Below are 17,274 nucleotides of genomic sequence, written 5' to 3' on the forward strand. Positions count from 1 at the left end.
GAATGACATCTGTTTCTGTTTGCTCATCAGTGGCTTCCCACGTGATAATCATAGTAATGAAAATGACAGGATTCCCATCAAATATCTACAAACATTTTTCCATTCTGCGTATGTTTTTTAGGACCTAATGTGCTGTGAGAGGAGATTACTTTAGAACAAAAAACCCCAGTATTTTGGAAAGCTTTAAACTCGTATCTATTCTCATCAAGTTCATTCAGATTTATTGTCTAAATTCAATAAACTACACCTATTTTTCCAACTAAAGAACATATCAGGGCAATAGAAGGGCAAGTTAAAGGGAATTTTTGCTGCACTTCCTTAGCTGGTTGCCAGATGTTGCTGTTAGTATTAGCTAGACAAAGAGTTTTAACTCATCCTCTTCACAGCTCTTTGGTTTTGGTAGCACATATCAGTTCACTGTTCAGATATGCAGACGATAGATCATTTTTTAATGGCGGCATTTGAAACATTAAATGACATTTGAAACATAAATTAAGAGACGATGTTTGGATGTTAACAAACGAATGCATGTGAAATGCTATCTTATGATGGAAATAGAAGGTATGATGCCCACCACAAAGCTAGCACTGCTTCTTGTACCCCTGTAAGACTGAGTGTTCAAGTGATATAGTCAGTTCAGTTCAGCAAAATCACTTGAATTACTCTGAGCTATCTTGTTTGAGAATTTGTCCTGTTTATTTGTCTGACTCAATCATATATAGTATTAGCTAAATACGATGTGGCTGACCATCCCCCAAACTGGGAAATACTGCTTTAGGTTTTAAATGAATTTAAATTGTTATCGACAACATTCTTCAATGAAGGAAGCATGCATCACTTTTTCTGATGGATGTTCATGGGGATGAGAGAAAATTCATCTCCACTATGAATTGATGAGAGAATAAATCCGCTATGAATTACCATGACTACACTCACTGCTATGGCCTGTTTCTTTTAGCGTTAGCTTAAGAAGAAGAGATGATGGAGGAAAATAGGGATGGTAATGAAATAGAATAATAATGAAATATAGAAAAATAATGAAAACAGAGGTAAACATAAAATAGTTGTGGTAGTTTGTCTTTTTACCACATGGTAATTTTCTTACCATCCTCTTTGTAGCCACCTAAAAACACCTGGGAATTTACTACAATACAACTGACTTCAGAATTCGTTTTGGTGTTGACAGTCAGTAGGCAGTGATTAGACTATTAGTTCCCTAGTGATTGCAACATAATACAAAGACAAGCAAAAGAAGGCAGCTTTTTGTTGTATTCATCCTGAACGTAAAGCAGAGCACCCTTTGACTAAGCCATTAAAAGAGCTACTTCATTTACAACATGAAGCTTATTGTGCGAACACCTCTAAAAATCTCCAGTCTGCATCCATGTGTCCTGGAGAACAAATCCAGAGGTGCTGCTGACTAGCTAAGAGCATCACAAAAACAGGCAGTAATTTCCCTAGAGCTGCGGGTAGCTTTCTTGGTTTCCTTCAGTGCTGTGCCTTTGATGTTTAAGAAATAGTTAATGATTTTCCACTACAGTGGAAAAATCCACAGATTCATCATCTCAACGGGATATTTGTACACATGTCTATATTTTAGATCCTTTGATAGCACACTATGGTAACATACAGTTACAGCTACAAACCACCATGAATAGCAGTCTCCATGGACTTGGTGTCAGCTATTTTGGTGATCAACACATCGAAGTGATTTATACATCCCTCTTAGGAATAAAGCTTGGAATTTTGGCTCTATTACTTAGACCAGAATTCCACCCACCCCCTCAGACATACGTGAATCTAAGAGAAGGACTAATAGAGTCACAATCTAAAGGTTAGTATAGCGACAACTATTCTCTTCACTTGCAGAAAGAATGAAATCAGAGCTCAGAGTATGATTTCCTAAATGGGAAAACAACAGTGTAAGTGCATTGAATGGGTTTGCTGTTATTGTGGATTTTTTTTTTTTTCTTCAAAAGTTGTGTCAGTTACGAAAAGTATTCCACAACCCTTTAGTGAAGGTCAAAGTTTGTCAGCTGGACTCATGCTGAGAAAAAAATACTTGGTGAAAATATCCAAAGAGATCAGCAGAAAACCAATACAGATGAGTATGTTCCCTGATGGAAGGTATTGGGCAGTACCGAAGACAACAGGTTGTGTGAAAAATAAGTACTTTCAATAAGCAAGTTTACAATCAGTTATTGAAAGAGCAAACAGAACTCAGTTGATAAGATATCCATACTTACCAAGTGTTTAACATACAAATTATTATTTTTCAAAAGAATAATACCTCAAGAGGACAGTTATAGTACTAAGAAATGCATGCTACCTTTATTTCCAGTTGGAGTTTTGTATATCTGCTCAAACAGAGAAAAAAACAGAACTCACAATAAAGTGAAAAGTGGCAAGCTTGCTGTACGTAGATCCTTGTTAAAAAAATTACAAGAATTTTTCGTTTGTTTTTAAATTTGAAATATTCTGATAAATTAATAGGGTAGTTATTGAGTTCTTCCTTTTGAATATTTATTAGCTACCAATTTTCTCATAGGCTATTTTCACATCCCCTGCGTGAAAAAAGTGATTGATTGTTTTCTGCTATACAAAAGGATAAAATCCCTATCTCAGTGATGGTGGCAGTGGTTCTGCCATTAAAATCAGTGAGCTCTGAGATTTTGGGCTCATAATAAAGCCTTAGAGTGAAACTTGCCAGTGTAACATAACTTATAAGTTCTGAATGGTATTCGCTCCCACCCTCTGGTAAATAAGACCTCTTTTGGGAGCCTGTCAGTCATTGCCTCCAGAAGGCATCTGGCTTTGTGCCAAGGCTGGAACACTGAATTTGGGACTAATGAGAGATTACTGACTACTCATTTCTGGGATTTTCTGCTTTTCCTGAGATGTAGCACTGCACATTGGCTGGGTTTGTATGATCCAAAAGAGTCTAGACCTTGTGCTTCATTCTTCAGGAGAAAGATCCCAGCTCCGCAGAGCTGCCAGGCTGGAGACTCCCTAGCCCAGCTTATTGCTAATGTATCAGTCACTAGAATTTCTTATGGCAGTGTCTGCAGATCATTGCATCCTTTATCTTTCAGTTATCTTTATTTAATATTTTGCTCTTTCAGCATGTTCACTTTTAACACGTAATGCGAACCAATAAAAATTTTGGCCGAAGGAAATTATTTTTCATGTTTAGTACTGAAATTTGGAATTCTGAGAAAGGTCTTTAAGTGCCTTAAGTTTTCAGAGGCCAGAGCCAGTTATTAAAAAATCATGGAATATATGAGTATTATTTTCACAGAATATTTCCGCATTGCTTAACAGTCTATCTTGTTGAACAGTTCTTCCTATATACCTCTTTATTTCAATATAGAAAACAGATGGGAAAATATCATGAGTGGGTCATTTCTGAAGAAATCTTTCTCTAAAAAGTTGTGATAACCTGAAGAAATTCTTGTGAAATTTTTCTTCCAAAGAAAACCTTTCTTCTGCAGAAACTAAGAAGTGCTTCAGCTGAAGAAGGTGACAAGACAACAGCCTTTAGTAACTTAATCCATGTCATATTTCTGTCTTCTTTAGTACAAAATTTTTTTGAAGTTGCCTTTTTGCTTTCTTTAAATATTGCCTAAATGTTACTTGAAATTATGTTCATAAAATAGACTCAATAATTATCTAACAGTGTCTGAAAGTTGTTTGAAACACTGTTCACTTCTAGCTCATCTCATGAATAAATTTTCCAGTCGGCAGATGATGCCATCTGCAGCATGCCAGCACCATTTTCACCCCTGTAAAAGAAAAACAAATCTGTTTAAACTGCCAAAATTATCAGTTAATCTCACAATGGAACAGATAAAAAATAATATAGCATATTATTAAAATGCGTATCTACTAGTGTAAGTACATATTACACTATCCAGTTTAGACAATCCACTGCATTAAAACCATTGGATTTATTTAAAACTGGTGAAATGGCATTGTGCTTGAAAATTGGATGGAATCCTTGAAATCCACTGAATTAAAGGAGAAGCTGCTTTTATCCTAAACAGGGGCATAATATTAAGTTCCATTTATTTAGTATTAAATCCAGGGGAAAACAACCAGCCTTCTGCACCTTTATAGGTGTATCAAGCCAGAAGACACATATCTCATACCGCAAACAGTGAAGAGATGCATATACTTGGGAAAGATTACATAGGAAAGTAGCTCACAAGTAGGAGAAAACATAACACTTCCAGGGATCCCACTGCTCCATAGCGGCACCTGAAGTATTGTCAGGTCTCAGGATGAGCTGTCCATGTCAGCCTCACACCTGGATATTTAGTTTATGGTTGTTGTGGGACATAGCCTCAATGTGGAAACAGCACTGGAACATCTCACAGGTCAGTCCTTCTCCCTTCTTGTTCAGAGTGTTTCTCAGAGCAGCAGTAGGACTTGCAAAACATGGTGTCATCAAAAGTTTGGATTGGAACTTGCTTGGTCAGAGTTTGCTTGAGTCTGTGCTGAACTTTCTTTGTGATCTGGATAAGCCACTTGGTCTATGCATCTCTATAAAAAAGACATCAATCTTCTCTTCCTTTGTGCTGTATTGTACTTTTTCCATTTAAAGGAAATATTCCATTCACCCACCTTTGAGGAGTTTGCAAGAAGCTGTCACTAACAGAGTATCTTCTTGTATAAAAGGTGTATTTTTGTGTACAACAAGCTGCTGTTCTGCATGAAGAATGATGGAAGAATTTGTCCGGGAACTTTTTAAACTTTTAGAATTGAAGAATAATTTTGGTTGAAATACATGCTTGGTCATCTGGTCCAAACCCTTGTTAAATGTTAAACTAAACCAATATTGACTTAGATCGAGGAGTATTACGTATCCCATGCTCATTCTGCCTTGTGATATGGACAATTCAAGTCTTACCATTATACCTGGTAAAATTCATGACCCCCTCAAAGTGTCTGTGCAGAGACTATGCATGCATTGGTGAGTATAGGAGAAATATATACATTAATGTAAAAAACTTCATTGAATAGCCACACAAAGGTAGAAGGGGCGGGGGAGTTCTGTGGGGAGAGAGAGGAAAAGTAAGAAAAATTACTTCTTTTCTAATGGAGAAAACAGAGGGAGACAACTCATTTTGCGAGAAAGGAGTGGCTAAAACACACAATCACAATTGTACTTTAAAAAAAAACCTATGGAGTAATATGTAGATATGCTGTTTGAAACCTTCTTTTTAAAAAGTTATAGTGAAATCCAGGCTATTGAAACTGGTAGCTTTGACTACAGTGGATGAGGATTTTACCTTTTTAGTTAAATTCCTTGCTCCCTTTTACTCTCTTGTGTTTATTTGCCCTCAAGCCTTTTCTCCATTTCCTATTATTTAGCTATATAGGTAATTATATAGCAGTGGGCTTATAAAGTAAGCAGGTGTATTAACCCAAAAACCAAATCATCACAAGAGGTTCCAGTCTGCAGGATGCAACTATTTCATATATGCATGACAGTGGAATTTTTGTGAGTACTCTGGAGGCAAAACCCAGGTTAACAATATCCATGTACCCACCCACAGTTTTCTCTGTGTGTGTGTGTGTTTGTGTGTATCTATGGATACATATCGTAAAGACTAGGGGCATTTTATGGCCAGAAATATGTTATCATTATAATAAGAGAATAATTTCCAGTAATCAAACTGTATTCAGTGGTCCTAATTAGCTCTGTCGCTGGGTATCCTTTCTAAGTTATGGGTCACTGTTTCCAATGACTTTATGGTTAAGATTCAGCAGCAATGTCTTATAAAACTGAATATTATGGAATGTAATTAACGAAGGGGCTGGTTGTAGCACCATAGTTAAAGAAGAGTTGAAGTTTTTATTTAAAGAAACGTTTTTTTTCCCCAGTCTCTTGCACATACTAGCTCTTTATGTCATAGCAACGTGCCTTGGAGATGTCACTTTCTGCATTGATTACAGAAAGACTAAAGTTTCTTTGGGGAATCATCCCTAAAAACCTGCTCCACAATAAAAAGAATTTTCTGAGTCATGTAGCTGTTCAGATTGTGGATGATACTTTTATTTTTTTAACTTGGCATTCATACAGAATTTACTGGTTTATGGTATCTTTTCTCTTTGATGCGTTTCTCCTAAAGAAATAATATTGTGTTTTGACTTAACTTGTTGGTCACCAACTAACTCAGTTTGTATTGCCAGGAAACAGAAAGTCATCAGGTCTTCACTTAAACTGAGGCTTCTCAGGATGGTCACAGTGAATTTTAATGTCTTCATTTCCAACCTGAATGGAGAGGGACATGAATTCTCTTGCCTGAGAAAACTGATGGCTAGAGATTGTTCACCGGCCAGTAAGGAGTCCAAAGTGTCTTTAGCTCCCAAACTATCATAATAGTCAAAAAGAAAAAAACACTCCAAACCCCAAGCTCCAGCATAGTAAATAGCCTAGCGGTCAGGCACTTTCACAAGAAGATGATTTATTCCAGAGTACTGTTTATTTGCTGTGTGCCCTCCACTTCTTGCAGGCTGTTCTCTCAACCTGTCAAAATGTTCTACTTTTAATTAATTTCATAAAACATCCTATTCAGACACTTTGGTTCTCACTGATCAGTCTGTTCAGGTGTGAAATGGTTTCACTTGAAAGATCTGCTGCTAAAACCTTTGGATTAGTGCCTGCTGGTCATTTCATTTTTCTGTCAAACACTGTCAGTAGATATATTGCAGTACACGACTGAAGCCTCAGCCTTGTGAGATCCCTCATCACTACTCAACTACCACTAATGCAAAGCATTGCTTCTTGCAGCAGTCCCAGCACTTCATACCTGTAATGCAGAAGTTACACCTCTGCCATAATTCAGTACCAGAGGTTGGGTAGAAGTAATTGCTCTATCAGTTTCTGAACCTGTTCAAATCTAGGAACCTCTGAGATGGGTTTTTGCTTTAGAAATGTCATTGTGGCTGTAAGGATGAGGGGAGACATAGAGTCACGGAGTAGTTCAGGCTGCAAGTGACCTCAGAAGGTCTCTAGGCCAAACCCTGCTCAAAGCCAGGTTGACTCTGGGATCAGACCAGGTTGCTCAGGGCTTCATCCTGTTGGAAACCTCCAAGGATGGAGACTGCACAGACTGGATAAACTGTTGCAGTGCTTGAATGACTATACCATACCACTGCTGTTCTCAGGATAGTGAAATCAGTCTTTTTTTCCCCATTCCTATGCATCTCACATACATCTGGGTCATGTTCCCAAGTCCCATTTATCTGACCATCATACATACTTAGTTATTGCAGGGTTTATAGAGCAGGAAACCAACAAATAGGAAAAGGAGGGCAATTTGCCTTGACCCTTAAATTCTGAGATATTGGACAGAAGCAATGTTCGGTATGTTGTAAATCATCCACATGTAAAGAAACCCAGTGTCATGCTTTTACCTTGGATCACTGGTGCATTTATCCCTGAGGCATTTAGGTACGTGCAAGTTAAAACTCAGTATTAATCCACCAGTCAGCAATACAAAAAGGAATACAAACCAGCACAAGAGTTATACATTTATAGGCTTCTATTGTTGGCGGTTTTTTTTTTTGTTTTTTTTTTTTTTGTTTTTTTTTTTTAACAAAGTCCCCTCTTGCTCCTTACTTTTAGGGACACCAGCATAGCGATATGAAAAGACTATGAAAAGGCAATTGCCTTTGAAAGGTTTTAGAAACATTAGTTCAGCTAGTGATACTGGATGGAGTATAAAAACCCCCCACATATTCATAACTGAAAAGGTACATTATTTTAAAGCATAACAAAAGCTAAAAGTGAAATATTGGAATTGATATGAAAATAGCCCTCCCTGGACTGCAAGGCACTGTATTTTTGCAAAGGAAATCAGGTTTTAATTGATTAAAATATGAGCATTTGGAAAACATGTCACTAGAAAAAAAATTAGTTGCTATTTTGAAAGCAGTCTATGCTTGCATAGTATAAGCCAAGCTCCCTGAGCTCCAAAACAAATACAAACTAGATAGTACATAATTTAAAAAAAAAAAAAAAAAAAAAAAAAAAAAGGGTCCAGGGAGTAATGAAAGATGGCATTCACAATTCACTTATATATTACTTTATTAGCAGCTTGATTACAGGGAAATAGAATAAAATGATAGGATTGGACTAGTGTTGAGTCAAACACCAACAACTTTTGCATGGTTGCTGTGTACTTATTGTCCAAACAGCATAGCTTCAAAGCAGTAGGGATTAGCCTTTTGAAATGTTATCCTCAAAGGAAAATTGCAAACAAATAACAAATCCAAGGGGAATCAAATACAAAAGTTGACATTAACTCAAGAGTACATTTATACAGCTAACCACTAAACGTCAGGAAACACCACAGTTCAGTCCGGCTGTGTAATTGTGCTGTTGCTGTTTCACGTGCGTTATCTCACAGGCTGATTGCACAGATGTCTGAAGTCCCTCAGACAGAATCTATCAGATATAATGGCCCCACACAGATATAAACCTATGCATGTGTTCAATATTCCTCAAAGGTGTGTCAGTAGCCAGTGACAAATTTGTGGATATGAGGACTCAAACTCCAGTAAAATAAAAGTCAAAGCTCCATCATCTGAAGTGCCACGAAGACCTCAGTAAGGGCATCCCCAGATGAAATCTGGAATATAACCTGAATATTTCTGTGAAGGAGTATAAAAAATATCTCTGGAGATTGCAAGTTAATGAGTTGCTTTTCCTAGAAAACTGAAGTCAGAAATGAACATGACATGCAACTATGAGATCCTGCTTCAAGCAGAGACCAGTAGTTGAGGTTCCAGAGGTGGCCTCCAGCTGAGACCATGTGTGAGATTTACAGATAATGTTCACCCATGACACCGGTCTGTGTGTCTAGTCTTGCAGCCATCATCGCCACCTCCTGCTATGCTGGTCTGTTGCTGTCACATTTGATTTTGGCAGACTGCAGAAGATCCACTGAGACGAATCTCTCATCTTTCCCTTTTCTCTGATAAGCCCTCCCCAAACCTGAGCTACAAGACTCAGATAACAAACTATAGCAGAAATATTTTGAGTGTGTATGTGCATGTGTATGGAAAAAATCCAAAAGAAAAAGAGAAAATGCCAGGAAAGGACAGCCCTCCTAGAAAAACAAGGGATTATCTCAGGGATGTGGAAGGAGAAAAGGAAAATTAAATTGGTTAACTTACCAAATCAAAAGGGACAAATCTCTTCTTCCCATGACTTTACAGGTAAAGTGACATATATGCCCTCATTTCTAAAATGAGTTTTGGAGCTAGACACAAAATGTTGCTTTACTTGTTGCCTTGTACTGTTGCCTGACTAAAGAGCAAAGCAAAATGGCTGTTCTGTTTTAATCAACAGTTACAGTGTTGCGGTATGCGATGTAATTTCTGGCTATGCTTTCATCTATACAGTCTAAAATCTTTTTGGATGCTAGAAACTGTCCATAGCACCATCCCTGTTGTGCTCTTTTCATCTCTTCTCAAAGCAGAAGGGATTTTCAGGGATTTGCAGGTGATTCATGGGGTGTTGTGAGCCCTGGACCGGGGAAGGAACTCCCCTAACGTGTTGTCCTGGTTTCAGCTGGGATAGAGTTAGTTTTCTTCTTAGTAGCTGGTAGAGTGCTGTGGTTTGGATTTAGGATGAGAATAATGTTGATAACACACTGATGTTTTAGTTGTTGCTAAGTACTGCTTACACTAGTCAAGGACTTTTCAGTTTCCCATGCTCTGCCAGGTGCACAAGAAGCTGGGAGGGAGCATAGCTAGGACAGCTGACCCAGACTGGCCAAAGGGCTATTCCATACCATATGACATCGTGCTCAGTATATAAGCTGGGGGAAAAAGAAGGAAGGGGGGGACATTCGGAGTGATGGCGTTTGTCTTCCCAAGTAACCGTTACGCGTGATGGAGCCCTGCTTTCCTGGAGATGGCTGAACACCTGCCTGCCGATGGGAAGTAGTGAATTAATTCCTTGTTTTGCTTTGCTCATGCGTGTGGCTTTTCCTTTACCTATTAAACTGTCTTTATCTCAACCCATGAGTTTTCTCACTTTTACTCTTCTGATTCTCTACCCCATCCCACCAGGGGGAGTGAGTGAGCGGCTGGGTGGTGCATAGTTGCTGGCTGGGGTTAAACCATGACACGTGTAGTGGTGTAAGTCACAAGCTTTCTGCTTTCCTCAGCCTTGTTTCTCATAGCTGGGTCCGCAGGGACAGCTGAGATGCAGCAGCACCTTGGAGGTGGTAGAGGGAGGTAGCTGAGACATTTTGTAGGGCAGTTGTAGTGAGAAGGCAGGGGAGATAATAGCAATAAGTAGACGGGGAACTAGGATAAACAGGAACCGGTAGGAGCAGTAGCTGTGGTAATCATCCATGCTCTGAAGCAAGTAGCTGCAGAAGAATCCATCCTTCAGCCATGTACTCATTCTCCCTTCTTTTCTGAATTTCCTTATTGTCAGAGTGGCTTTGATAGAGGATTCAATGGATATAGCAGAAGGCTTACAGGGCTGTGTAAAGAAATACTGTCACCTTTCTCTTCCTCTGATGTGGTAGTTCTGTGCAAATAGCAAAAAAGTGCATAGCTTCATCCAGTACCCTGTGACTTCTCACCAGACACCTTGTCAAACATAATATATTGTTTACCATCATTCTCTGTATATGGTACCGCACCCAGATTTTTTCATTCATGTAACTGGTTTCAGTGTAAGCTAATGCGAATGAACAGCTGAATAAGACTTCCCAAAGCAGCGTAGAAGTACCTTACTGAAATTTGGATGGAACCTTTCACTGGCACCATTCTTTCTGGCTTCCAGCTGCTGACAGTACAAAGTTACCGGAATAAACAGTTTGCCTGCCTGTGAGGTATTCTGGGTGCTCAGAATAAGGAGTTGCATGAGCAAATAAGCGATGTATCATGTGAAGGCACACAGGTGTTTGGTTCAATGGGAAACTTGTGAAGCATATTTGGAGTAATTCCAGGAATTACTGGAGTGTTGGGTCAGTTTCCCCCACCTCCCTTCCTTTCATCCTTTCACACTGCCATGTAGGACTCTGTATTTCCCTAGAATGTTGATTTTGATTGCAGTTACTTGGACTGCCAGCTGTGTTCCCAACCACCTTCTGTTAGACAGACAGATTTAACATGAAATCCATGTGTTTTAGAGAGGGTGGGTCTTGCTTAGTAAGGCTCTCACTAGAGACAATTGTGGAGGTCTGGTTGATGCAAGCAGTATAAGAATGTAGTCAAGGGCTGGAAGCATTCACAGACCGGCTGCTGCAGATGAGAGGTGTGCTCCATCATGGATGGAGGCAGCATACAGAGGAAGTATCACAGCCAGGAGATACCCTCCTCCATTGCTGTAAAGCCTCATCACAGCATTTGGTGGTAAGAAGTACCCTCTTCAGCAGCTTTATTCTTACTCCTGGGCAGAGTGGCAGAATGGTCCTTCTCATGAGGCACAGGGTTTTTGTGTACTTCACCAGATGCTTTTTTCAGCAAGTCAGGAGCTAGGAGATCTGGGGGCAAATAAATTGCCCGGAAGGAGAGGGGAATAAGCCATTTTGGGAACGCTACTGAGCAGAGGATGTACAGGCTCAAGGGGACTGTTTATATCTTGTTTTATCTCAGTAAGCCAGAGGGAAATGCTCTTTCAAACATGTTAAAATTCATTAAAGCTTTAGAGAGGAAAGCAGGGCCTGGATAACCAGATGTTTGGATGGGGTAAACTCTGGCAGTTGCTAATTAGCTATTATAGAAGTTGGACAGGAACAGACAGTCTGGTCACAATAAAATTAATAATATGCTGATCTTTTCTGTTTTTCTGTGTCCCACCCCCTTGCCTGCCTGCTTGTTCCTCAGAGATATCAAACCATTGGCCACAGCAGTTAGAAATGTGGTTTAAACAGCTGTCATTTTGCATCCTGCTGGCTGCTTAGCTCCCTTTTATCCTCTGTCCCAGATGCAGGGCTCTCTTTCCATCGATGATTTACTTGCATAGCTCCTCTGCTTGAAATACTGACTGTCCTTCCTGAGCAAGTTCTTCCTTGGTGTTATGTAAGACAGAAAACCCAACGGTAATTAAATTTATTGTCAAACATTTTTATTTGTTGATGTTTGTTTATTGTTAAATACTGGCAGCTGGGCAGCCATTGTCCACGATGGTGTGGGTAAATCTACACAGCACAATGGGCTGCTGTGTGAGCATACATTTTGTGTTTTCTTTAGCACGGGCAAGTTAAAACAATATAGAGCTATTTCAGTCACAAACCCTGAGCAAGGAATTAAGAATTTAACAAAGAAATCCTTCAACCTCTTTTAAGAAAGAGCAGCTGAACCTCATTCTTATAATGAAATGAATGACTTCTAACCTTCTGGTTTTACAGATAGAAGTAGAAGAAAATATTAGTCTACTAAAAGTCATCAATGGCTGCCATCAAACAAGTCTGATTCAAAGACCACCAAAGGCACAGTTCATGTGCTGGGGCTTCCAGAAAGGCTTTTCCAACTGAATGTCTTCAGGGCTGTGACACAGTCAAGGGTTTGCTAGAATTAGATCCCAGCAGTTAGATTTCCTGTGGATTTATTATCCCAATCCATACTGTGCAGCCCTGATACTGATGTGTATTTCACCTGTGGATATGGGTGAGTCATCTCTCTGCAACGTGGAAGAAAGGGACCCCAGGGAAGTGGTTGAGTCTTCATCCCTGGAGGTATTTAAAAGACGGGTAGACGTGGTGCTTGAGGACATCGTTTAGCGGTGGACTCGGCAGTGATATTTTACTGGTTGGACTCGATGATTTTAAGGGTCTTTTCCAACCTTAACGATTCTATGATTTTATGATTCTATGACATCTTCAGTCTTGAGCAACCATTTTTAGTAGGTTTTACTTACACCCACATCCTGCCAGAGGAAAGCATGGCATCTGGATGAGCACTGGTAATTTGACAATGCTGCAACAGAAGAGACTGGCTCAAATACTTCTCCTTTATTCTTGAAGAGATTTAAATGCATGAATCTCTGATTGCTTCCTGGTGTTTGGCCTCACAGATCTTTGTGTTTACAGGCAGGCACACTAACCACAGGTGTGTTTTTTGCAGGGTCTAGAATGAGATCATGAGGCACTTCTGTGAATGTATGCATCGAGTCATGTAGACTGGGAGAGACACATAGAAACATGTTACCATATTAGATATTTAGGAGCCCTACAATCGACTGAGACTTAAAGAATGACAGAATGGAAGCTGTCTTGAGTAACAAAGTCTGAGAAACTCCCCATTACTGTCATCTTTCTTGCTTATAGCCAGCAGGGATCTCTGACTTAGGTGACCTTGAGCACTTTTGGGACTGAAAAAGGGGTATGTCTTGCTTCTTTTTTTTTGTAACAAAAGGGGAAGGTAAAGAGCAGAGGAGAAAGATGAGGAAATAAAATTAAATGAAAGAAGGCAAAGCCAGCAACAAATACAGCAGTAGTAAGAGGAGAGCTGCCTTCTAACCTCTCCTTGACCAGCAGAACCAAGAGAGGATGATATAACTCTGTCACCAAAGCTAGAAGGACTCCTGAGGAAACAGAGATGGCTAGGAAGAAAAGAGGGTTTGGAGTAGTAGAAGCATTACTGTGCAACCTAGTGGGAGCCCAACATGGGTACTATAAGAGATCACTTAAGACTATGAGTCCTAGGGTTTGAAAATTCCTCTCTTAGAAAAGTTTTTAACAGGAAGGAGGATCTGGGGCACAAATACTGTGTTATCTGCCCCTTTTCTGGTTCTCTCATCTCCATTCCTGTCTTTAAGCTATATATATATATTATTATTATTTTTTAGATCTTATCTGTTCAGCAGTCACAGGCAGTGTGACTTGAGTTGTTCGCCTGGATATGAAGCAATCCCCTGTTTTGGGCCTCTCAAGCAGTGCCATAACATCTTCTGCAACTCACTACCTCTAGACCTTGTTAATATGTTCTCATGACTGCCTAAAGCACAGATTTTCCTAATTAGAAATAATAATACCAGATAAAAGTTTCTTATAATGAGCAAGGAATTAATATGGGAGTGGGAAGACATATTCTAGTTACAGACATCAAAACCTAACTGGTAATTGATATTATATGTATTTAATTATTATTGTTTCATTTTAATTTTGTTATTGCTGTAGAAGCACTTTCACCAACCCTGCAAACAGTGCCTTGAGGACAGACTGCAGTGACTGAAGTCAGTGAACCCTCGAGAGACAGCATTGTGCCTCCATCAAGTACATTAAACAAGCTCATTTTTATGACTTGGGGTTAGCAACGGTCATAAATGTCTGAAAAGAGTCTTTATCATCCACACAAAATTAAGTAACTAGTTCATCCATTTATCATACTGCATGAAGCCAGAGAACTTCTGTTCTTTTGTGTGGGGACTAATGGCCTCACGGGCACTGACTTTCTGGGAGGTGAAACTTGCATAGCTTTAGTTCATTACCACTTCATAGTGCTCATATGAACCGTTTGATGACGATGAAATTAGTTGAACCACTTCTCACTAATCAATTTTAGCACCCCAAGATACTTTATGACTTATTGAAGACTTGTCTAATAATCATGTTATCTACTTTATTAAAGAAAACCATGGCCATGGTAGCATGACAACCTTGAAAAGCCTCAAGCAGTTTATAACTGGTGTTTGGCATCATACTAAACAATAAAGCTGATAGTAACATTTTACTGGTTTCAATGGGTTTGAAGATAAAAGTATGTGGTGTCCTAAAGAAAATGTTGTGGGTGGCCCCCAAAGTTCTGAGATCAAGCCTGAGCTTTAATTCAGTGCTTTCCTACCTCTTTCAGTTTGTGGATCTTTAAACTTTGGCCAATGGAGAATGGCCTTTTGAAAACTTTGCATATACAGTTAACTACAAAAGATATGTGCTCTTTTAAAAATGCGGTCTTTTAAAAGATCTGGTTTTGTAGGCACCTTAGAAATAGTCCACAGGACTTCGAGGGGTCTGCAGACTACGAGTTGAAAACAATTCATATAAAGCATGAAGGATGGTGTTCAGTGAGCCATCACAGTAGGGACAGCATTATCTAGTAATGATGGTTGGAGAGCAAACCTGTAGTAATGGTAGCATCTTTAATACATACTTGATTAACTATGTTCTTTCATCATTGTTCTGCAAGGTCAAATGTTTGCTGCAGAAGAGTTTGCCGTCTCTTGGCTTTGTCTGTGAGTGCTTGTGCATGTGTGTGTGTGTGTATGTGTTGCTGTGCCGTGACTGCTTCACAAGGAAAACTAATCTCTGTGGAGCTACCAGAGGACAGGTTTTCTTTAAGTGATGATTTTGTAAGTCGTTAAAATGCAAGGACCAATTCTGTCATTGTATATGATTTATCTGGTGGGTGGGAAAGTTGTCTGCAGCGTGTGGATTTATTCTGAACTGAACGAAGCTACAGCACTGTAGGAATTTTTCATTACTTCGATGTACTAACGTGTGAAAAGTGTTTGCAATGTTTGAATAGCCCAAGAGGAGGATAAAATCTCTCTAGCTTCACAAGAAATCCCATTATTCATGATGTAACTGTAAAAAAAAAATCTACAAGGGGAATAAAATCATAAATGTCCATTAATTTTCCCCAGGAAAAAAAATTGCTCTTTTTTCAACTTTTAACAACCAAAAGGCTGTTAACCATTGATGGACATTTGCCACTTGCTTGTGAAGACAAATTTGAAATGAAAATTAAGCATTTTCCTCTTTTTATGAACTATTTTAATAATGTTATATATGTATTCACATATTCGCACATACCTTTCTGGAAGTTTTCCTTCTTGTTTATTTTCTGAACAGCTTTTTTTTTTTTGTTTAAATGTCTGTGAAATATGAGCTATCCATATTTTTTGCTCAACACAAGGTGGCAGTAAGACATTGCCCGGTGATATACAATAGATTGGACTGCTTGTTTTCCCTCCTGTTTACTTAACCTTCAGATAACAAAAGTCCTCCTGATGAATGAGCACTGAAAGAAAAAGAGTTTGTAATAAGAACAGTTTAGAAAGGTGAACAGATAAAGAATATACCCCAGATAAGATCCAAAATGATTTTTTATGTTATAGTAAGTCATGTTGTATAGTACTGTGGACAGTATCACAAAACGCTGTATTTCTCTCTTTCTTTCCTTGTGTTGTTATTGTTTCCTTAGGATTTGCACATTAAATAAAGGCTGCTCAGTGCAATGGTGGAAATTTACCAGGTTTTCAAGTTTTAATTTAGCAATATTCCCAATATTTGTTGAGATTCTGCATTTTGGAAAGGACAAAGATTTCTACCTCGGTTCTTTGTTGTCTGGAAAACACTTCAGTGTCACTGCATTGAATAGTAGCTACAGTGATAAACTCCTTTTCAAATGCAGCAGGAGGGAGGAATGAAGAGAGATGTGCCAGAGTATTCCACTGGCAATGTTGAGAGGCTTTTTTCTTGTTCTGGGCAGATATAGATCATACGGTAACAATCCTGAGTGCAGACCAGCAAGTTGCAAATGTAGCTGCTGTTGCCTTTATTATTCATATTCATATTCCAGCAGGCCCAAAGCAGATTCAAAGCATGGCTGGGCTACTGAACATGCTAATATGATTATGATTCATCCTTGTGGGACAGTTTATGGTGTTTTAGGTCCATCTTACTGCCAGTGTCCAAGAATACTATGAAACATGTATTAGGTTTTTGGCTAGCTGTTCACCTGAAACAGAGTTTCAGCAGGATGACTCCAAACTCCCAATGGCTCCTTGGTTTGTCAGTAGCCTCTCTACACACTAACATACTTGTTGAGTTCCAAACAAAAATTATAGATGTTTCAGACAAGCTGATTTAATGGAAACTCTGCCTTCTTGTTTCACAAGTTATACACATGTGGTTTATTTTCCAAGAACTGGTTGGCAGAGATCATGTTATTTTGTTTTCCATCAGAATGATTTACTTATAGCTTCTAAAATCCAATACCACTGTTGATACTGTGAACTCCTGTGCATGTGAATCATACACACAACTTGGAATAAGCATCTCTTAGTATCTGTCAAAAATATAGTAGTTGACTGATGTCAAAATACTGTTAGACAACAATGTAGACCTGCTTCTTCCCCTGCTTACTCCTTATTGTTTCGCCCTTGAATACTTGCCACCTGAAGATGAATTATGGGCTTTGGGACTATGCAAAATAATACAGTTTTCAGAAAGAAAATTCCCAACTCTGTGATGTTGATTCTATACTAATGGCTTTTGTCATGAAGAACAGCCCCTACAG

Source organism: Platalea leucorodia (genome assembly GCF_965183815.1).
Source record: "Platalea leucorodia genome assembly, chromosome: 4".
NCBI classification, from domain to species: domain Eukaryota; kingdom Metazoa; phylum Chordata; class Aves; order Pelecaniformes; family Threskiornithidae; genus Platalea; species Platalea leucorodia.